Consider the following 16,545-nt stretch of genomic DNA (forward strand, 5'->3'; position numbering starts at 1 on the left):
CGCTGGTCCCGCTATGCGGCATGGCACCGCCAGTCTCCGGACCCAGTTTATTGTCGGGGGAAAAAAATTATCCGAAGAGGAAAAGCCAAAAGCCAAAAAATTAAAAATAAATATTATCAAAAAATAAAAAAGCGGGCAAAAAATAAAAAGGGTGCAACATGAGGACTTCCCAGGGGGTCACCCATCCTAGTACTACTCTCGCCCAAGCACGCTTAACTGCGGAGTTCTGATAGGATCCGGTGCATTAGTGCTGGTATGATCGCACCCAAGACATGCCCTTCGAAACTCCCTTTTATGACAAAGTAGCAGACCTCGACGGCCCGAGACATTCGCGCTGCCGGGGCCGTTCTGGCGTAGGATTCAACACGCTGTTCCGCTATGCGGCATGGCACCGCCAGTCTCCGGACTCAGTTTATTTTCGGGGGAAAAAAAATATCCGAAGAGGAAAAGCCAAAAGCCGAAAAATAAAAAATAAATGTTATCAAAAAATAAAAAAGCGGGCAAAAAATAAAAGGGGTGCAACACGAGGACTTCCCAGGGGGTCACCCATCCTAGTACTACTCTCGCCCAAGCACGCTTAACTGCGGAGTTCTGATGGGATCCGGTGCATTAGTGCTGGTATGATCGCACCCATGATATGCCCTTCGAAACTCCATTTTATGACAAAGCAGCAGACCTCGACGGCCCGAGACATTCGCGCTGCCGGGGCCGTTTTGGCGTAGGATTCAACGCGCTGGTCCCGCTATGCGGCATGGCACCGCCAGTCTCCGGACCCAGTTTATTGTCGGGGGAAAAAAATTATCCGAAGAGGAAAAGCCAAAAGCCAAAAAATTAAAAATAAATATTATCAAAAAATAAAAAAGCGGGCAAAAAATAAAAAGGGTGCAACATGAGGACTTCCCAGGGGGTCACCCATCCTAGTACTACTCTCGCCCAAGCACGCTTAACTGCGGAGTTCTGATAGGATCCGGTGCATTAGTGCTGGTATGATCGCACCCAAGACATGCCCTTCGAAACTCCCTTTTATGACAAAGTAGCAGACCTCGACGGCCCGAGACATTCGCGCTGCCGGGGCCGTTCTGGCGTAGGATTCAACACGCTGTTCCGCTATGCGGCATGGCACCGCCAGTCTCCGGACTCAGTTTATTTTCGGGGGAAAAAAAATATCCGAAGAGGAAAAGCCAAAAGCCGAAAAATAAAAAATAAATGTTATCAAAAAATAAAAAAGCGGGCAAAAAATAAAAGGGGTGCAACACGAGGACTTCCCAGGGGGTCACCCATCCTAGTACTACTCTCGCCCAAGCACGCTTAACTGCGGAGTTCTGATGGGATCCGGTGCATTAGTGCTGGTATGATCGCACCCATGACATGCCCATCGAAACTCCCTTTTATGACAAAGCAGCAGACCTCGACGACCCGAGACATTCGCGCCGCCGGGGCCGTTCTGGCGTAGGATTCAACGCGCTATTCCCGCTATGCGGCATGGCACCGCCAGTCTCCGGACTCAGTTTATTTTCGGGGGAAAAAAATTATCCGAAGAGGAAAAGCCAAAAGCCGAAAAATTAAAAATAAATATTATCAAAAAATAAAAAAGTGGAGAAAAAAATAAAAAGGGTGCAACACGAGGACTTCCCAGGGGGTCACCCATCCTAGTACTACTCTCGCCCAAGCACGCTTAACTGCGGAGTTCTGATGGGATCCGGTGCATTAGTGCTGGTATGATCGCACCCATGACATGCCCTTCGAAACTCCCTTTTATGACAAAGCAGCAGACCTCGACGGCCCGAGACATTCGCGCTGCCGGCGCCGTTCTGGCGTAGGATTCAACGCGCTGTTCCGCTATGCGGCATGGCACCGCGAGTCTCCGGACTCAGTTTATTTTCGGGGGAAAAAAATTATCCGAAGAGGAAAAGCCAAAAGCCGAAAAATTAAAAATAAATATTATCAAAAAATAAAAAAGCGGGCAAAAAATAAGAGGGGTGCAACACGAGGACTTCCCAGGGGGTCACCCATCCTAGTACTACTCTCGCCCAAGCACGCTTAACTGCGGAGTTCTGATGGGATCCGGTGCATTAGTGCTGGTATGATCGCACCCATGACATGCCCATCGAAACACCCTTTTATGACAAAGCAGCAGACCTCGACGGCCTGAGACATTCGCGCTGCCGGGGCCGTTCTGGCGTAGGATTCAATGCGCTGTTCCGCTATGCGGCATGGCACCGCGAGTCTCCGGACTCAGTTTATTTTCGAGGGAAAAAAATTATCCGAAGAGGAAAAGCCAAAAGCCAAAAAATTAAAAATAAATGTTATCAAAAAAGGAAAAAGCGGGCAAAAAATAAAAGGGGTGCAACACGAGGACTTCCCAGGGGGTCACCCATCCTAGTACTACTCTCGCCCAAGCACGCTTAACTGCGGAGTTCTGATGGGATCCGGTGCATTAGTGCTGGTATGATCGCACCCATGATATGCCCTTCGAAACTCCCTTTTATGACAAAGCAGCAGACCTCGACGGCCCGAGACATTCGCGCTGCCGGGGCCGTTTTGGCGTAGGATTCAACGCGCTGGTCCCGCTATGCGGCATGGCACCGCCAGTCTCCGGACCCAGTTTATTGTCGGGGGAAAAAAATTATCCGAAGAGGAAAAGCCAAAAGCCAAAAAATTAAAAATAAATATTATCAAAAAATAAAAAAGCGGGCAAAAAATAAAAAGGGTGCAACATGAGGACTTCCCAGGGGGTCACCCATCCTAGTACTACTCTCGCCCAAGCACGCTTAACTGCGGAGTTCTGATAGGATCCGGTGCATTAGTGCTGGTATGATCGCACCCAAGACATGCCCTTCGAAACTCCCTTTTATGACAAAGTAGCAGACCTCGACGGCCCGAGACATTCGCGCTGCCGGGGCCGTTCTGGCGTAGGATTCAACACGCTGTTCCGCTATGCGGCATGGCACCGCCAGTCTCCGGACTCAGTTTATTTTCGGGGGAAAAAAAATATCCGAAGAGGAAAAGCCAAAAGCCGAAAAATAAAAAATAAATGTTATCAAAAAATAAAAAAGCGGGCAAAAAATAAAAGGGGTGCAACACGAGGACTTCCCAGGGGGTCACCCATCCTAGTACTACTCTCGCCCAAGCACGCTTAACTGCGGAGTTCTGATGGGATCCGGTGCATTAGTGCTGGTATGATCGCACCCATGACATGCCCATCGAAACTCCCTTTTATGACAAAGCAGCAGACCTCGACGACCCGAGACATTCGCGCCGCCGGGGCCGTTCTGGCGTAGGATTCAACGCGCTATTCCCGCTATGCGGCATGGCACCGCCAGTCTCCGGACTCAGTTTATTTTCGGGGGAAAAAAATTATCCGAAGAGGAAAAGCCAAAAGCCGAAAAATTAAAAATAAATATTATCAAAAAATAAAAAAGTGGAGAAAAAAATAAAAAGGGTGCAACACGAGGACTTCCCAGGGGGTCACCCATCCTAGTACTACTCTCGCCCAAGCACGCTTAACTGCGGAGTTCTGATGGGATCCGGTGCATTAGTGCTGGTATGATCGCACCCATGACATGCCCTTCGAAACTCCCTTTTATGACAAAGCAGCAGACCTCGACGGCCCGAGACATTCGCGCTGCCGGCGCCGTTCTGGCGTAGGATTCAACGCGCTGTTCCGCTATGCGGCATGGCACCGCGAGTCTCCGGACTCAGTTTATTTTCGGGGGAAAAAAATTATCCGAAGAGGAAAAGCCAAAAGCCGAAAAATTAAAAATAAATATTATCAAAAAATAAAAAAGCGGGCAAAAAATAAGAGGGGTGCAACACGAGGACTTCCCAGGGGGTCACCCATCCTAGTACTACTCTCGCCCAAGCACGCTTAACTGCGGAGTTCTGATGGGATCCGGTGCATTAGTGCTGGTATGATCGCACCCATGACATGCCCATCGAAACACCCTTTTATGACAATGCAGCAGACCTCGACGGCCTGAGACATTCGCGCTGCCGGGGCCGTTCTGGCGTAGGATTCAATGCGCTGTTCCGCTATGCGGCATGGCACCGCGAGTCTCCGGACTCAGTTTATTTTCGAGGGAAAAAAATTATCCGAAGAGGAAAAGCCAAAAGCCAAAAAATTAAAAATAAATGTTATCAAAAAAGGAAAAAGCGGGCAAAAAATAAAAGGGGTGCAACACGAGGACTTCCCAGGGGGTCACCCATCCTAGTACTACTCTCGCCCAAGCACGCTTAACTGCGGAGTTCTGATGGGATCCGGTGCATTAGTGCTGGTATGATCGCACCCATGATATGCCCTTCGAAACTCCCTTTTATGACAAAGCAGCAGACCTCGACGGCCCGAGACATTCGCGCTGCCGGGGCCGTTTTGGCGTAGGATTCAACGCGCTGGTCCCGCTATGCGGCATGGCACCGCCAGTCTCCGGACCCAGTTTATTGTCGGGGGAAAAAAATTATCCGAAGAGGAAAAGCCAAAAGCCAAAAAATTAAAAATAAATATTATCAAAAAATAAAAAAGCGGGCAAAAAATAAAAAGGGTGCAACATGAGGACTTCCCAGGGGGTCACCCATCCTAGTACTACTCTCGCCCAAGCACGCTTAACTGCGGAGTTCTGATAGGATCCGGTGCATTAGTGCTGGTATGATCGCACCCAAGACATGCCCTTCGAAACTCCCTTTTATGACAAAGTAGCAGACCTCGACGGCCCGAGACATTCGCGCTGCCGGGGCCGTTCTGGCGTAGGATTCAACACGCTGTTCCGCTATGCGGCATGGCACCGCCAGTCTCCGGACTCAGTTTATTTTCGGGGGAAAAAAAATATCCGAAGAGGAAAAGCCAAAAGCCGAAAAATAAAAAATAAATGTTATCAAAAAATAAAAAAGCGGGCAAAAAATAAAAGGGGTGCAACACGAGGACTTCCCAGGGGGTCACCCATCCTAGTACTACTCTCGCCCAAGCACGCTTAACTGCGGAGTTCTGATGGGATCCGGTGCATTAGTGCTGGTATGATCGCACCCATGACATGCCCATCGAAACTCCCTTTTATGACAAAGCAGCAGACCTCGACGACCCGAGACATTCGCGCCGCCGGGGCCGTTCTGGCGTAGGATTCAACGCGCTATTCCCGCTATGCGGCATGGCACCGCCAGTCTCCGGACTCAGTTTATTTTCGGGGGAAAAAAATTATCCGAAGAGGAAAAGCCAAAAGCCGAAAAATTAAAAATAAATATTATCAAAAAATAAAAAAGTGGAGAAAAAAATAAAAAGGGTGCAACACGAGGACTTCCCAGGGGGTCACCCATCCTAGTACTACTCTCGCCCAAGCACGCTTAACTGCGGAGTTCTGATGGGATCCGGTGCATTAGTGCTGGTATGATCGCACCCATGACATGCCCTTCGAAACTCCCTTTTATGACAAAGCAGCAGACCTCGACGGCCCGAGACATTCGCGCTGCCGGCGCCGTTCTGGCGTAGGATTCAACGCGCTGTTCCGCTATGCGGCATGGCACCGCGAGTCTCCGGACTCAGTTTATTTTCGGGGGAAAAAAATTATCCGAAGAGGAAAAGCCAAAAGCCGAAAAATTAAAAATAAATATTATCAAAAAATAAAAAAGCGGGCAAAAAATAAGAGGGGTGCAACACGAGGACTTCCCAGGGGGTCACCCATCCTAGTACTACTCTCGCCCAAGCACGCTTAACTGCGGAGTTCTGATGGGATCCGGTGCATTAGTGCTGGTATGATCGCACCCATGACATGCCCATCGAAACACCCTTTTATGACAAAGCAGCAGACCTCGACGGCCTGAGACATTCGCGCTGCCGGGGCCGTTCTGGCGTAGGATTCAATGCGCTGTTCCGCTATGCGGCATGGCACCGCGAGTCTCCGGACTCAGTTTATTTTCGAGGGAAAAAAATTATCCGAAGAGGAAAAGCCAAAAGCCAAAAAATTAAAAATAAATGTTATCAAAAAAGGAAAAAGCGGGCAAAAAATAAAAGGGGTGCAACACGAGGACTTCCCAGGGGGTCACCCATCCTAGTACTACTCTCGCCCAAGCACGCTTAACTGCGGAGTTCTGATGGGATCCGGTGCATTAGTGCTGGTATGATCGCACCCATGATATGCCCTTCGAAACTCCCTTTTATGACAAAGCAGCAGACCTCGACGGCCCGAGACATTCGCGCTGCCGGGGCCGTTTTGGCGTAGGATTCAACGCGCTGGTCCCGCTATGCGGCATGGCACCGCCAGTCTCCGGACCCAGTTTATTGTCGGGGGAAAAAAATTATCCGAAGAGGAAAAGCCAAAAGCCAAAAAATTAAAAATAAATATTATCAAAAAATAAAAAAGCGGGCAAAAAATAAAAAGGGTGCAACATGAGGACTTCCCAGGGGGTCACCCATCCTAGTACTACTCTCGCCCAAGCACGCTTAACTGCGGAGTTATGATAGGATCCGGTGCATTAGTGCTGGTATGATCGCACCCAAGACATGCCCTTCGAAACTCCCTTTTATGACAAAGTAGCAGACCTCGACGGCCCGAGACATTCGCGCTGCCGGGGCCGTTCTGGCGTAGGATTCAACACGCTGTTCCGCTATGCGGCATGGCACCGCCAGTCTCCGGACTCAGTTTATTTTCGGGGGAAAAAAAATATCCGAAGAGGAAAAGCCAAAAGCCGAAAAATAAAAAATAAATGTTATCAAAAAATAAAAAAGCGGGCAAAAAATAAAAGGGGTGCAACACGAGGACTTCCCAGGGGGTCACCCATCCTAGTACTACTCTCGCCCAAGCACGCTTAACTGCGGAGTTCTGATGGGATCCGGTGCATTAGTGCTGGTATGATCGCACCCATGACATGCCCTTCGAAACTCCCTTTTATGACAAAGCAGCAGACCTCGACGGCCCGAGACATTCGCGCTGCCGGGGCCGTTCTGGCGTAGGATTCAACGCGCTGTTCCGCTATGCGGCATGGCACCGCCAGTCTCCGGACTCAGTTTATTTTCGGGGGAAAAAAATTATCCGAAGAGGAAAAGCCAAAAGCCGAAAAATAAAAAATAAATGTTATCAAAAAATAAAAAAGCGGGCAAAAAATAAAAGGGGTGCAACACGAGGACTTCCCAGGGGGTCACCCATCCTAGTACTACTCTCGCCCAAGCACGCTTAACTGCGGAGTTCTGATGGGATCCGGTGCATTAGTGCTGGTATGATCGCACCCATGACATGCCCTTCGAAACTCCCTTTTATGACAAAGCAGCAGACCTCGACGGCCCGAGACATTCGCGCTGCCGGGGCCGTTCTGGCGTAGGATTCAACGCGCTGTTCCGCTATGCGGCATGGCACCGCCAGTCTCCGGACTCAGTTTATTTTCGGGGGGAAAAAATTATCCGAAGAGGAAAAGCCAAAAGCCAAAAAATTAAAAATAAATATTATCAAAAAATAAAAAAGCGGGCAAAAAATAAAAAGGGTGCAACACGAGGACTTCCCAGGGGGTCACCCATCCTAGTACTTCTCTCGCCCAAGCACGCCTAACTGCGGAGTTATGATGGGATCCGGTGCATTAGTGCTGGTATGATCGCACCCATGACATGCCCTTCGAAACTCCCTTTTATGACAAAGCAGCAGACCGCGACGGCCCGAGACATTCGCGCTGCCGGGGCCGTTCTGGCGTAGGATTCAACGCGCTGTTCCGCTATGCGGCATGGCACCGCGAGTCTCCGGACTCAGTTTATTTTCGGGGGAAAAAAATTATCCGAAGAGGAAAAGCCAAAAGCCGAAAAATTAAAAATAAATATTATCAAAAAATAAAAAAGCGGGCAAAAAATAAGAGGGGTGCAACACGAGGACTTCCCAGGGGGTCACCCATCCTAGTACTACTCTCGCCCAAGCACGCTTAACTGCGGAGTTCTGATGGGATCCGGTGCATTAGTGCTGGTATGATCGCACCCATGACATGCCCATCGAAACAGCCTTTTATGACAAAGCAGCAGACCTCGACGGCCTGAGACATTCGCGCTGCCGGGGCCGTTCTGGCGTAGGATTCAATGCGCTGTTCCGCTATGCGGCATGGCACCGCGAGTCTCCGGACTCAGTTTATTTTCGAGGGAAAAAAATTATCCGAAGAGGAAAAGCCAAAAGCCAAAAAATTAAAAATAAATGTTATCAAAAAAGGAAAAAGCGGGCAAAAAATAAAAGGGGTGCAACACGAGGACTTCCCAGGGGGTCACCCATCCTAGTACTACTCTCGCCCAAGCACGCTTAACTGCGGAGTTCTGATGGGATCCGGTGCATTAGTGCTGGTATGATCGCACCCATGATATGCCCTTCGAAACTCCCTTTTATGACAAAGCAGCAGACCTCGACGGCCCGAGACATTCGCGCTGCCGGGGCCGTTCTGGCGTAGGATTCAACGCGCTGGTCCCGCTATGCGGCATGGCACCGCCAGTCTCCGGACCCAGTTTATTGTCGGGGGAAAAAAATTATCCGAAGAGGAAAAGCCAAAAGCCAAAAAATTAAAAATAAATATTATCAAAAAATAAAAAAGCGGGCAAAAAATAAAAAGGGTGCAACATGAGGACTTCCCAGGGGGTCACCCATCCTAGTACTACTCTCGCCCAAGCACGCTTAACTGCGGAGTTCTGATAGGATCCGGTGCATTAGTGCTGGTATGATCGCACCCAAGACATGCCCTTCGAAACTCCCTTTTATGACAAAGTAGCAGACCTCGACGGCCCGAGACATTCGCGCTGCCGGGGCCGTTCTGGCGTAGGATTCAACACGCTGTTCCGCTATGCGGCATGGCACCGCCAGTCTCCGGACTCAGTTTATTTTCGGGGGAAAAAAAATATCCGAAGAGGAAAAGCCAAAAGCCGAAAAATAAAAAATAAATGTTATCAAAAAATAAAAAAGCGGGCAAAAAATAAAAGGGGTGCAACACGAGGACTTCCCAGGGGGTCACCCATCCTAGTACTACTCTCGCCCAAGCACGCTTAACTGCGGAGTTCTGATGGGATCCGGTGCATTAGTGCTGGTATGATCGCACCCATGACATGCCCTTCGAAACTCCCTTTTATGACAAAGCAGCAGACCTCGACGGCCCGAGACATTCGCGCTGCCGGGGCCGTTCTGGCGTAGGATTCAACGCGCTGTTCCGCTATGCGGCATGGCACCGCCAGTCTCCGGACTCAGTTTATTTTCGGGGGAAAAAAATTATCCGAAGAGGAAAAGCCAAAAGCCGAAAAATAAAAAATAAATGTTATCAAAAAATAAAAAAGCGGGCAAAAAATAAAAGGGGTGCAACACGAGGACTTCCCAGGGGGTCACCCATCCTAGTACTACTCTCGCCCAAGCACGCTTAACTGCGGAGTTCTGATGGGATCCGGTGCATTAGTGCTGGTATGATCGCACCCATGACATGCCCTTCGAAACTCCCTTTTATGACAAAGCAGCAGACCTCGACGGCCCGAGACATTCGCGCTGCCGGGGCCGTTCTGGCGTAGGATTCAACGCGCTGTTCCGCTATGCGGCGTGGCACCGCCAGTCTCCGGACTCAGTTTATTTTCGGGGGGAAAAAATTATCCGAAGAGGAAAAGCCAAAAGCCAAAAAATTAAAAATAAATATTATCAAAAAATAAAAAAGCGGGCAAAAAATAAAAAGGGTGCAACACGAGGACTTCCCAGGGGGTCACCCATCCTAGTACTTCTCTCGCCCAAGCACGCCTAACTGCGGAGTTATGATGGGATCCGGTGCATTAGTGCTGGTATGATCGCACCCATGACATGCCCTTCGAAACTCCCTTTTATGACAAAGCAGCAGACCGCGACGGCCCGAGACATTCGCGCTGCCGGGGCCGTTCTGGCGTAGGATTCAACGCGCTGTTCCGCTATGCGGCATGGCACCGCGAGTCTCCGGACTCAGTTTATTTTCGGGGGAAAAAAATTATCCGAAGAGGAAAAGCCAAAAGCCGAAAAATTAAAAATAAATATTATCAAAAAATAAAAAAGCGGGCAAAAAATAAGAGGGGTGCAACACGAGGACTTCCCAGGGGGTCACCCATCCTAGTACTACTCTCGCCCAAGCACGCTTAACTGCGGAGTTCTGATGGGATCCGGTGCATTAGTGCTGGTATGATCGCACCCATGACATGCCCATCGAAACAGCCTTTTATGACAAAGCAGCAGACCTCGACGGCCTGAGACATTCGCGCTGCCGGGGCCGTTCTGGCGTAGGATTCAATGCGCTGTTCCGCTATGCGGCATGGCACCACGAGTCTCCGGACTCAGTTTATTTTCGAGGGAAAAAAATTATCCGAAGAGGAAAAGCCAAAAGCCAAAAAATTAAAAATAAATGTTATCAAAAAAGGAAAAAGCGGGCAAAAAATAAAAGGGGTGCAACACGAGGACTTCCCAGGGGGTCACCCATCCTAGTACTACTCTCGCCCAAGCACGCTTAACTGCGGAGTTCTGATGGGATCCGGTGCATTAGTGCTGGTATGATCGCACCCATGATATGCCCTTCGAAACTCCCTTTTATGACAAAGCAGCAGACCTCGACGGCCCGAGACATTCGCGCTGCCGGGGCCGTTCTGGCGTAGGATTCAACGCGCTGGTCCCGCTATGCGGCATGGCACCGCCAGTCTCCGGACCCAGTTTATTGTCGGGGGAAAAAAATTATCCGAAGAGGAAAAGCCAAAAGCCAAAAAATTAAAAATAAATATTATCAAAAAATAAAAAAGCGGGCAAAAAATAAAAAGGGTGCAACATGAGGACTTCCCAGGGGGTCACCCATCCTAGTACTACTCTCGCCCAAGCACGCTTAACTGCGGAGTTCTGATAGGATCCGGTGCATTAGTGCTGGTATGATCGCACCCAAGACATGCCCTTCGAAACTCCCTTTTATGACAAAGTAGCAGACCTCGACGGCCCGAGACATTCGCGCTGCCGGGGCCGTTCTGGCGTAGGATTCAACACGCTGTTCCGCTATGCGGCATGGCACCGCCAGTCTCCGGACTCAGTTTATTTTCGGGGGAAAAAAAATATCCGAAGAGGAAAAGCCAAAAGCCGAAAAATAAAAAATAAATGTTATCAAAAAATAAAAAAGCGGGCAAAAAATAAAAGGGGTGCAACACGAGGACTTCCCAGGGGGTCACCCATCCTAGTACTACTCTCGCCCAAGCACGCTTAACTGCGGAGTTCTGATGGGATCCGGTGCATTAGTGCTGGTATGATCGCACCCATGACATGCCCTTCGAAACTCCCTTTTATGACAAAGCAGCAGACCTCGACGGCCCGAGACATTCGCGCTGCCGGGGCCGTTCTGGCGTAGGATTCAACGCGCTGTTCCGCTATGCGGCATGGCACCGCCAGTCTCCGGACTCAGTTTATTTTCGGGGGAAAAAAATTATCCGAAGAGGAAAAGCCAAAAGCCGAAAAATAAAAAATAAATGTTATCAAAAAATAAAAAAGCGGGCAAAAAATAAAAGGGGTGCAACACGAGGACTTCCCAGGGGGTCACCCATCCTAGTACTACTCTCGCCCAAGCACGCTTAACTGCGGAGTTCTGATGGGATCCGGTGCATTAGTGCTGGTATGATCGCACCCATGACATGCCCTTCGAAACTCCCTTTTATGACAAAGCAGCAGACCTCGACGGCCCGAGACATTCGCGCTGCCGGGGCCGTTCTGGCGTAGGATTCAACGCGCTGTTCCGCTATGCGGCATGGCACCGCCAGTCTCCGGACTCAGTTTATTTTCGGGGGGAAAAAATTATCCGAAGAGGAAAAGCCAAAAGCCAAAAAATTAAAAATAAATATTATCAAAAAATAAAAAAGCGGGCAAAAAATAAAAAGGGTGCAACACGAGGACTTCCCAGGGGGTCACCCATCCTAGTACTTCTCTCGCCCAAGCACGCCTAACTGCGGAGTTATGATGGGATCCGGTGCATTAGTGCTGGTATGATCGCACCCATGACATGCCCTTCGAAACTCCCTTTTATGACAAAGCAGCAGACCGCGACGGCCCGAGACATTCGCGCTGCCGGGGCCGTTCTGGCGTAGGATTCAACGCGCTGTTCCGCTATGCGGCATGGCACCGCGAGTCTCCGGACTCAGTTTATTTTCGGGGGAAAAAAATTATCCGAAGAGGAAAAGCCAAAAGCCGAAAAATTAAAAATAAATATTATCAAAAAATAAAAAAGCGGGCAAAAAATAAAAGGGGTGCAACACGAGGACTTCCCAGGGGGTCACCCATCCTAGTACTACTCTCGCCCAAGCACGCTTAACTGCGGAGTTCTGATGGGATCCGGTGCATTAGTGCTGGTATGATCGCACCCATGACATGCCCATCGAAACTCCCTTTTATGACAAAGCAGCAGACCTCGACGGCCCGAGACATTCGCGCCGCCGGGGCCGTTCTGGCGTAGGATTCAACGCGCTATTCCCGCTATGCGGCATGGCACCGCCAGTCTCCGGACTCAGTTTATTTTCGGGGGAAAAAAATTATCCGAAGAGGAAAAGCCAAAAGCCGAAAAATTAAAAATAAATATTATCAAAAAATAAAAAAGTGTAGAAAAAAATAAAAAGGGTGCAACACGAGGACTTCCCAGGGGGTCACCCATCCTAGTACTACTCTCGCCCAAGCACGCTTAACTGCGGAGTTCTGATGGGATCCGGTGCATTAGTGCTGGTATGATCGCACCCATGACATGCCCTTCGAAACTCCCTTTTATGACAAAGCAGCAGACCTCGACTGCCCGAGACATTCGCGCTGCCGGGGCCGTTCTGGCGTAGGAATCAACGCGCTGTTCCGCTATGCGGCATGGCACCGCGAGTCTCCGGACTCAGTTTATTTTCGGGGGAAAAAAATTATCCGAAGAGGAAAAGCCAAAAGCCAAAAAATTAAAAATAAATATTATCAAAAAATAAAAAAGCGGGCAAAAAATAAAAGGGGTGCAACACGAGGACTTCCCAGGGGGTCACCCATCCTAGTACTACTCTTGCCCAAGCACGCTTAACTGCGGAGTTCTGATGGGATCCGGTGCATTAGTGCTGGTATGATCGCACCCATGACATGCCCATCGAAACACCCTTTTATGACAAAGCAGCAGACCTCGATGGCCCGAGACATTCGCGCTGCCGGGGCCGTTCTGGCGTAGGATTCAATGCGCTGTTCCGCTATGCGGCATGGCACCGCGAGTCTCCGGACTCAGTTTATTTTCGAGGGAAAAAAATTATCCGAAGAGGAAAAGCCAAAAGCCAAAAAATTAAAAATAAATGTTATCAAAAAAGGAAAAAGCGGGCAAAAAATAAAAGGGGTGCAACACGAGGACTTCCCAGGGGGTCACCCATCCTAGTACTACTCTCGCCCAAGCACGCTAAACTGCGGAGTTCTGATGGGATCCGGTGCATTAGTGCTGGTATGATCGCACCCATGATATGCCCTTCGAAACTCCCTTTTATGACAAAGCAGCAGACCTCGACGGCCCGAGACATTCGCGCTGCCGGGGCCGTTCTGGCGTAGGATTCAACGCGCTGGTCCCGCTATGCGGCATGGCACCGCCAGTCTCCGGACCCAGTTTATTGTCGGGGGAAAAAAATTATCCGAAGAGGAAAAGCCAAAAGCCAAAAAATTAAAAATAAATATTATCAAAAAATAAAAAAGCGGGCAAAAAATAAAAAGGGTGCAACATGAGGACTTCCCAGGGGGTCACCCATCCTAGTACTACTCTCTACCAAGCACGCTTAACTGCGGAGTTCTGATAGGATCCGGTGCATTAGTGCTGGTATGATCGCACCCAAGACATGCCCTTCGAAACTCCCTTTTATGACAAAGTAGCAGACCTCGACGGCCCGAGACATTCGCGCTGCCGGGGCCGTTCTGGCGTAGGATTCAACACGCTGGTCCGCTATGCGGCATGGCACCGCCAGTCTCCGGACTCAGTTTATTTTCGGGGGAAAAAAAATATCCGAAGAGGAAAAGCCAAAAGCCGAAAAATAAAAAATAAATGTTATCAAAAAATAAAAAAGCGGGCAAAAAATAAAAGGGGTGCAACACGAGGACTTCCCAGGGGGTCACCCATCCTAGTACTACTCTCGCCCAAGCACGCTTAACTGCGGAGTTCTGATGGGATCCGGTGCATTAGTGCTGGTATGATCGCACCCATGACATGCCCTTCGAAACTCCCTTTTATGACAAAGCAGCAGACCTCGACGGCCCGAGACATTCGCGCTGCCGGGGCCGTTCTGGCGTAGGATTCAACGCGCTGTTCCGCTATGCGGCATGGCACCGCCAGTCTCCGGACTCAGTTTATTTTCGGGGGAAAAAAATTATCCGAAGAGGAAAAGCCAAAAGCCGAAAAATAAAAAATAAATGTTATCAAAAAATAAAAAAGCGGGCAAAAAATAAAAGGGGTGCAACACGAGGACTTCCCAGGGGGTCACCCATCCTAGTACTACTCTCGCCCAAGCACGCTTAACTGCGGAGTTCTGATGGGATCCGGTGCATTAGTGCTGGTATGATCGCACCCATGACATGCCCTTCGAAACTCCCTTTTATGACAAAGCAGCAGACCTCGACGGCCCGAGACATTCGCGCTGCCGGGGCCGTTCTGGCGTAGGATTCAACGCGCTGTTCCGCTATGCGGCATGGCACCGCCAGTCTCCGGACTCAGTTTATTTTCGGGGGGAAAAAATTATCCGAAGAGGAAAAGCCAAAAGCCAAAAAATTAAAAATAAATATTATCAAAAAATAAAAAAGCGGGCAAAAAATAAAAAGGGTGCAACACGAGGACTTCCCAGGGGGTCACCCATCCTAGTACTTCTCTCGCCCAAGCACGCCTAACTGCGGAGTTATGATGGGATCCGGTGCATTAGTGCTGGTATGATCGCACCCATGACATGCCCTTCGAAACTCCCTTTTATGACAAAGCAGCAGACCGCGACGGCCCGAGACATTCGCGCTGCCGGGGCCGTTCTGGCGTAGGATTCAACGCGCTGTTCCGCTATGCGGCATGGCACCGCGAGTCTCCGGACTCAGTTTATTTTCGGGGGAAAAAAATTATCCGAAGAGGAAAAGCCAAAAGCCGAAAAATTAAAAATAAATATTATCAAAAAATAAAAAAGCGGGCAAAAAATAAAAGGGGTGCAACACGAGGACTTCCCAGGGGGTCACCCATCCTAGTACTACTCTCGCCCAAGCACGCTTAACTGCGGAGTTCTGATGGGATCCGGTGCATTAGTGCTGGTATGATCGCACCCATGACATGCCCATCGAAACTCCCTTTTATGACAAAGCAGCAGACCTCGACGGCCCGAGACATTCGCGCCGCCGGGGCCGTTCTGGCGTAGGATTCAACGCGCTATTCCCGCTATGCGGCATGGCACCGCCAGTCTCCGGACTCAGTTTATTTTCGGGGGAAAAAAATTATCCGAAGAGGAAAAGCCAAAAGCCGAAAAATTAAAAATAAATATTATCAAAAAATAAAAAAGTGTAGAAAAAAATAAAAAGGGTGCAACACGAGGACTTCCCAGGGGGTCACCCATCCTAGTACTACTCTCGCCCAAGCACGCTTAACTGCGGAGTTCTGATGGGATCCGGTGCATTAGTGCTGGTATGATCGCACCCATGACATGCCCTTCGAAACTCCCTTTTATGACAAAGCAGCAGACCTCGACTGCCCGAGACATTCGCGCTGCCGGGGCCGTTCTGGCGTAGGATTCAACGCGCTGTTCCGCTATGCGGCATGGCACCGCGAGTCTCCGGACTCAGTTTATTTTCGGGGGAAAAAAATTATCCGAAGAGGAAAAGCCAAAAGCCAAAAAATTAAAAATAAATATTATCAAAAAATAAAAAAGCGGGCAAAAAATAAAAGGGGTGCAACACGAGGACTTCCCAGGGGGTCACCCATCCTAGTACTACTCTTGCCCAAGCACGCTTAACTGCGGAGTTCTGATGGGATCCGGTGCATTAGTGCTGGTATGATCGCACCCATGACATGCCCATCGAAACACCCTTTTATGACAAAGCAGCAGACCTCGACGGCCCGAGACATTCGCGCTGCCGGGGCCGTTCTGGCGTAGGATTCAATGCGCTGTTCCGCTATGCGGCATGGCACCGCGAGTCTCCGGACTCAGTTTATTTTCGAGGAAAAAAAATTATCCGAAGAGGAAAAGCCAAAAGCCAAAAAATTAAAAATAAATGTTATCAAAAAAGAAAAAAGCGGGCAAAAAATAAAAGGGGTGCAACACGAGGACTTCCCAGGGGGTCACCCATCCTAGTACTACTCTCGCCCAAGCACGCTTAACTGCGGAGTTCAGATGGGATCCGGTGCATTAGTGCTGGTATGATCGCACCCATGATATGCCCTTCGAAACTCCCTTTTATGACAAAGCAGCAGACCTCGACGGCCCGAGAAATTCGCGCTGCCGGGGCCGTTCTGGCGTAGGATTCAACGCGCTGGTCCCGCTATGCGGCATGGCACCGCCAGTCTCCGGACCCAGTTTATTGTCGGGGGAAAAAAATTATCCGAAGAGGAAAAGCCAAAAGCCAAAAAATT

At 49.5% G+C, this 16,545-nt stretch overlaps 40 non-coding genes and 5 pseudogenes across 40 annotated transcripts; all 45 read right to left on the reverse strand.

Annotated features, from left to right (window-relative positions):
• Positions 1–148: 148 nt before the first annotated feature.
• On the reverse strand, positions 149–267 carry LOC149758508 (5S ribosomal RNA). The gene has a single exon (XR_016407287.1). It is a non-coding gene; the product is annotated as a 5S ribosomal RNA (ribosomal RNA).
• Positions 268–513: 246 nt separating this feature from the next.
• On the reverse strand, positions 514–632 carry LOC149758509 (5S ribosomal RNA). Its single transcript, XR_016408358.1, has one exon. It is a non-coding gene; the product is annotated as a 5S ribosomal RNA (ribosomal RNA).
• A 247-nt stretch (positions 633–879) lies between these two features.
• Positions 880–998, reverse strand: LOC149758510 (5S ribosomal RNA). Its single transcript, XR_016407288.1, has one exon. It is a non-coding gene; the product is annotated as a 5S ribosomal RNA (ribosomal RNA).
• A 246-nt stretch (positions 999–1,244) lies between these two features.
• LOC149758511 (5S ribosomal RNA) lies at positions 1,245–1,363 on the reverse strand. The gene has a single exon (XR_016408369.1). It is a non-coding gene; the product is annotated as a 5S ribosomal RNA (ribosomal RNA).
• A 248-nt stretch (positions 1,364–1,611) lies between these two features.
• LOC149758512 (5S ribosomal RNA) lies at positions 1,612–1,730 on the reverse strand. The gene has a single exon (XR_016411895.1). It is a non-coding gene; the product is annotated as a 5S ribosomal RNA (ribosomal RNA).
• A 246-nt stretch (positions 1,731–1,976) lies between these two features.
• On the reverse strand, positions 1,977–2,095 carry LOC149758513 (5S ribosomal RNA). The gene has a single exon (XR_016408380.1). It is a non-coding gene; the product is annotated as a 5S ribosomal RNA (ribosomal RNA).
• Positions 2,096–2,341: 246 nt separating this feature from the next.
• LOC149758514 (5S ribosomal RNA) lies at positions 2,342–2,460 on the reverse strand. The gene has a single exon (XR_016408391.1). It is a non-coding gene; the product is annotated as a 5S ribosomal RNA (ribosomal RNA).
• A 247-nt stretch (positions 2,461–2,707) lies between these two features.
• Positions 2,708–2,826, reverse strand: LOC149758515 (5S ribosomal RNA). Its single transcript, XR_016407289.1, has one exon. It is a non-coding gene; the product is annotated as a 5S ribosomal RNA (ribosomal RNA).
• A 246-nt stretch (positions 2,827–3,072) lies between these two features.
• Positions 3,073–3,191, reverse strand: LOC149758516 (5S ribosomal RNA). Its single transcript, XR_016408402.1, has one exon. It is a non-coding gene; the product is annotated as a 5S ribosomal RNA (ribosomal RNA).
• Positions 3,192–3,439: 248 nt separating this feature from the next.
• LOC149758517 (5S ribosomal RNA) lies at positions 3,440–3,558 on the reverse strand. The gene has a single exon (XR_016411896.1). It is a non-coding gene; the product is annotated as a 5S ribosomal RNA (ribosomal RNA).
• A 246-nt stretch (positions 3,559–3,804) lies between these two features.
• LOC149758518 (5S ribosomal RNA) lies at positions 3,805–3,923 on the reverse strand. Its single transcript, XR_016408415.1, has one exon. It is a non-coding gene; the product is annotated as a 5S ribosomal RNA (ribosomal RNA).
• A 246-nt stretch (positions 3,924–4,169) lies between these two features.
• On the reverse strand, positions 4,170–4,288 carry LOC149758519 (5S ribosomal RNA). The gene has a single exon (XR_016408426.1). It is a non-coding gene; the product is annotated as a 5S ribosomal RNA (ribosomal RNA).
• Positions 4,289–4,535: 247 nt separating this feature from the next.
• On the reverse strand, positions 4,536–4,654 carry LOC149758520 (5S ribosomal RNA). The gene has a single exon (XR_016407290.1). It is a non-coding gene; the product is annotated as a 5S ribosomal RNA (ribosomal RNA).
• Positions 4,655–4,900: 246 nt separating this feature from the next.
• On the reverse strand, positions 4,901–5,019 carry LOC149758521 (5S ribosomal RNA). Its single transcript, XR_016408437.1, has one exon. It is a non-coding gene; the product is annotated as a 5S ribosomal RNA (ribosomal RNA).
• A 248-nt stretch (positions 5,020–5,267) lies between these two features.
• LOC149758522 (5S ribosomal RNA) lies at positions 5,268–5,386 on the reverse strand. The gene has a single exon (XR_016411897.1). It is a non-coding gene; the product is annotated as a 5S ribosomal RNA (ribosomal RNA).
• Positions 5,387–5,632: 246 nt separating this feature from the next.
• On the reverse strand, positions 5,633–5,751 carry LOC149758523 (5S ribosomal RNA). Its single transcript, XR_016408446.1, has one exon. It is a non-coding gene; the product is annotated as a 5S ribosomal RNA (ribosomal RNA).
• A 246-nt stretch (positions 5,752–5,997) lies between these two features.
• LOC149758524 (5S ribosomal RNA) lies at positions 5,998–6,116 on the reverse strand. Its single transcript, XR_016408457.1, has one exon. It is a non-coding gene; the product is annotated as a 5S ribosomal RNA (ribosomal RNA).
• A 247-nt stretch (positions 6,117–6,363) lies between these two features.
• LOC149758525 (5S ribosomal RNA) lies at positions 6,364–6,482 on the reverse strand (annotated as a pseudogene).
• A 246-nt stretch (positions 6,483–6,728) lies between these two features.
• On the reverse strand, positions 6,729–6,847 carry LOC149758526 (5S ribosomal RNA). Its single transcript, XR_016408468.1, has one exon. It is a non-coding gene; the product is annotated as a 5S ribosomal RNA (ribosomal RNA).
• A 246-nt stretch (positions 6,848–7,093) lies between these two features.
• Positions 7,094–7,212, reverse strand: LOC149758527 (5S ribosomal RNA). Its single transcript, XR_016408479.1, has one exon. It is a non-coding gene; the product is annotated as a 5S ribosomal RNA (ribosomal RNA).
• Positions 7,213–7,458: 246 nt separating this feature from the next.
• On the reverse strand, positions 7,459–7,577 carry LOC149758528 (5S ribosomal RNA; annotated as a pseudogene).
• Positions 7,578–7,823: 246 nt separating this feature from the next.
• LOC149758529 (5S ribosomal RNA) lies at positions 7,824–7,942 on the reverse strand. The gene has a single exon (XR_016408490.1). It is a non-coding gene; the product is annotated as a 5S ribosomal RNA (ribosomal RNA).
• A 246-nt stretch (positions 7,943–8,188) lies between these two features.
• On the reverse strand, positions 8,189–8,307 carry LOC149758530 (5S ribosomal RNA). Its single transcript, XR_016408501.1, has one exon. It is a non-coding gene; the product is annotated as a 5S ribosomal RNA (ribosomal RNA).
• Positions 8,308–8,554: 247 nt separating this feature from the next.
• LOC149758531 (5S ribosomal RNA) lies at positions 8,555–8,673 on the reverse strand. Its single transcript, XR_016407292.1, has one exon. It is a non-coding gene; the product is annotated as a 5S ribosomal RNA (ribosomal RNA).
• Positions 8,674–8,919: 246 nt separating this feature from the next.
• LOC149758532 (5S ribosomal RNA) lies at positions 8,920–9,038 on the reverse strand. The gene has a single exon (XR_016408513.1). It is a non-coding gene; the product is annotated as a 5S ribosomal RNA (ribosomal RNA).
• A 246-nt stretch (positions 9,039–9,284) lies between these two features.
• LOC149758533 (5S ribosomal RNA) lies at positions 9,285–9,403 on the reverse strand. The gene has a single exon (XR_016408525.1). It is a non-coding gene; the product is annotated as a 5S ribosomal RNA (ribosomal RNA).
• A 246-nt stretch (positions 9,404–9,649) lies between these two features.
• LOC149758534 (5S ribosomal RNA) lies at positions 9,650–9,768 on the reverse strand (annotated as a pseudogene).
• Positions 9,769–10,014: 246 nt separating this feature from the next.
• LOC149758535 (5S ribosomal RNA) lies at positions 10,015–10,133 on the reverse strand. The gene has a single exon (XR_016408536.1). It is a non-coding gene; the product is annotated as a 5S ribosomal RNA (ribosomal RNA).
• Positions 10,134–10,379: 246 nt separating this feature from the next.
• On the reverse strand, positions 10,380–10,498 carry LOC149758536 (5S ribosomal RNA). Its single transcript, XR_016408547.1, has one exon. It is a non-coding gene; the product is annotated as a 5S ribosomal RNA (ribosomal RNA).
• Positions 10,499–10,745: 247 nt separating this feature from the next.
• On the reverse strand, positions 10,746–10,864 carry LOC149758537 (5S ribosomal RNA). Its single transcript, XR_016407293.1, has one exon. It is a non-coding gene; the product is annotated as a 5S ribosomal RNA (ribosomal RNA).
• Positions 10,865–11,110: 246 nt separating this feature from the next.
• On the reverse strand, positions 11,111–11,229 carry LOC149758538 (5S ribosomal RNA). Its single transcript, XR_016408558.1, has one exon. It is a non-coding gene; the product is annotated as a 5S ribosomal RNA (ribosomal RNA).
• A 246-nt stretch (positions 11,230–11,475) lies between these two features.
• Positions 11,476–11,594, reverse strand: LOC149758539 (5S ribosomal RNA). The gene has a single exon (XR_016408569.1). It is a non-coding gene; the product is annotated as a 5S ribosomal RNA (ribosomal RNA).
• A 246-nt stretch (positions 11,595–11,840) lies between these two features.
• LOC149758540 (5S ribosomal RNA) lies at positions 11,841–11,959 on the reverse strand (annotated as a pseudogene).
• A 246-nt stretch (positions 11,960–12,205) lies between these two features.
• LOC149758541 (5S ribosomal RNA) lies at positions 12,206–12,324 on the reverse strand. The gene has a single exon (XR_016408579.1). It is a non-coding gene; the product is annotated as a 5S ribosomal RNA (ribosomal RNA).
• A 248-nt stretch (positions 12,325–12,572) lies between these two features.
• LOC149758542 (5S ribosomal RNA) lies at positions 12,573–12,691 on the reverse strand. Its single transcript, XR_016411898.1, has one exon. It is a non-coding gene; the product is annotated as a 5S ribosomal RNA (ribosomal RNA).
• Positions 12,692–12,937: 246 nt separating this feature from the next.
• Positions 12,938–13,056, reverse strand: LOC149758543 (5S ribosomal RNA). Its single transcript, XR_016403159.1, has one exon. It is a non-coding gene; the product is annotated as a 5S ribosomal RNA (ribosomal RNA).
• Positions 13,057–13,302: 246 nt separating this feature from the next.
• On the reverse strand, positions 13,303–13,421 carry LOC149758544 (5S ribosomal RNA). The gene has a single exon (XR_016403888.1). It is a non-coding gene; the product is annotated as a 5S ribosomal RNA (ribosomal RNA).
• Positions 13,422–13,668: 247 nt separating this feature from the next.
• On the reverse strand, positions 13,669–13,787 carry LOC149758545 (5S ribosomal RNA). The gene has a single exon (XR_016408842.1). It is a non-coding gene; the product is annotated as a 5S ribosomal RNA (ribosomal RNA).
• A 246-nt stretch (positions 13,788–14,033) lies between these two features.
• LOC149758546 (5S ribosomal RNA) lies at positions 14,034–14,152 on the reverse strand. Its single transcript, XR_016408590.1, has one exon. It is a non-coding gene; the product is annotated as a 5S ribosomal RNA (ribosomal RNA).
• Positions 14,153–14,398: 246 nt separating this feature from the next.
• On the reverse strand, positions 14,399–14,517 carry LOC149758547 (5S ribosomal RNA). The gene has a single exon (XR_016408601.1). It is a non-coding gene; the product is annotated as a 5S ribosomal RNA (ribosomal RNA).
• A 246-nt stretch (positions 14,518–14,763) lies between these two features.
• On the reverse strand, positions 14,764–14,882 carry LOC149758548 (5S ribosomal RNA; annotated as a pseudogene).
• Positions 14,883–15,128: 246 nt separating this feature from the next.
• Positions 15,129–15,247, reverse strand: LOC149758549 (5S ribosomal RNA). The gene has a single exon (XR_016408612.1). It is a non-coding gene; the product is annotated as a 5S ribosomal RNA (ribosomal RNA).
• Positions 15,248–15,495: 248 nt separating this feature from the next.
• On the reverse strand, positions 15,496–15,614 carry LOC149758550 (5S ribosomal RNA). The gene has a single exon (XR_016411899.1). It is a non-coding gene; the product is annotated as a 5S ribosomal RNA (ribosomal RNA).
• A 246-nt stretch (positions 15,615–15,860) lies between these two features.
• LOC149758551 (5S ribosomal RNA) lies at positions 15,861–15,979 on the reverse strand. Its single transcript, XR_016403160.1, has one exon. It is a non-coding gene; the product is annotated as a 5S ribosomal RNA (ribosomal RNA).
• Positions 15,980–16,225: 246 nt separating this feature from the next.
• Positions 16,226–16,344, reverse strand: LOC149758552 (5S ribosomal RNA). Its single transcript, XR_016409867.1, has one exon. It is a non-coding gene; the product is annotated as a 5S ribosomal RNA (ribosomal RNA).
• Positions 16,345–16,545: the final 201 nt, after the last annotated feature.

The sequence above is a fragment of the Phoenix dactylifera genome, chromosome 4, assembly GCF_051530095.1.
Source record: "Phoenix dactylifera cultivar Ajwa chromosome 4, Ajwa_hap1_PhDact_Kaust_v1.1, whole genome shotgun sequence".
NCBI lineage: Eukaryota > Viridiplantae > Streptophyta > Magnoliopsida > Arecales > Arecaceae > Phoenix > Phoenix dactylifera.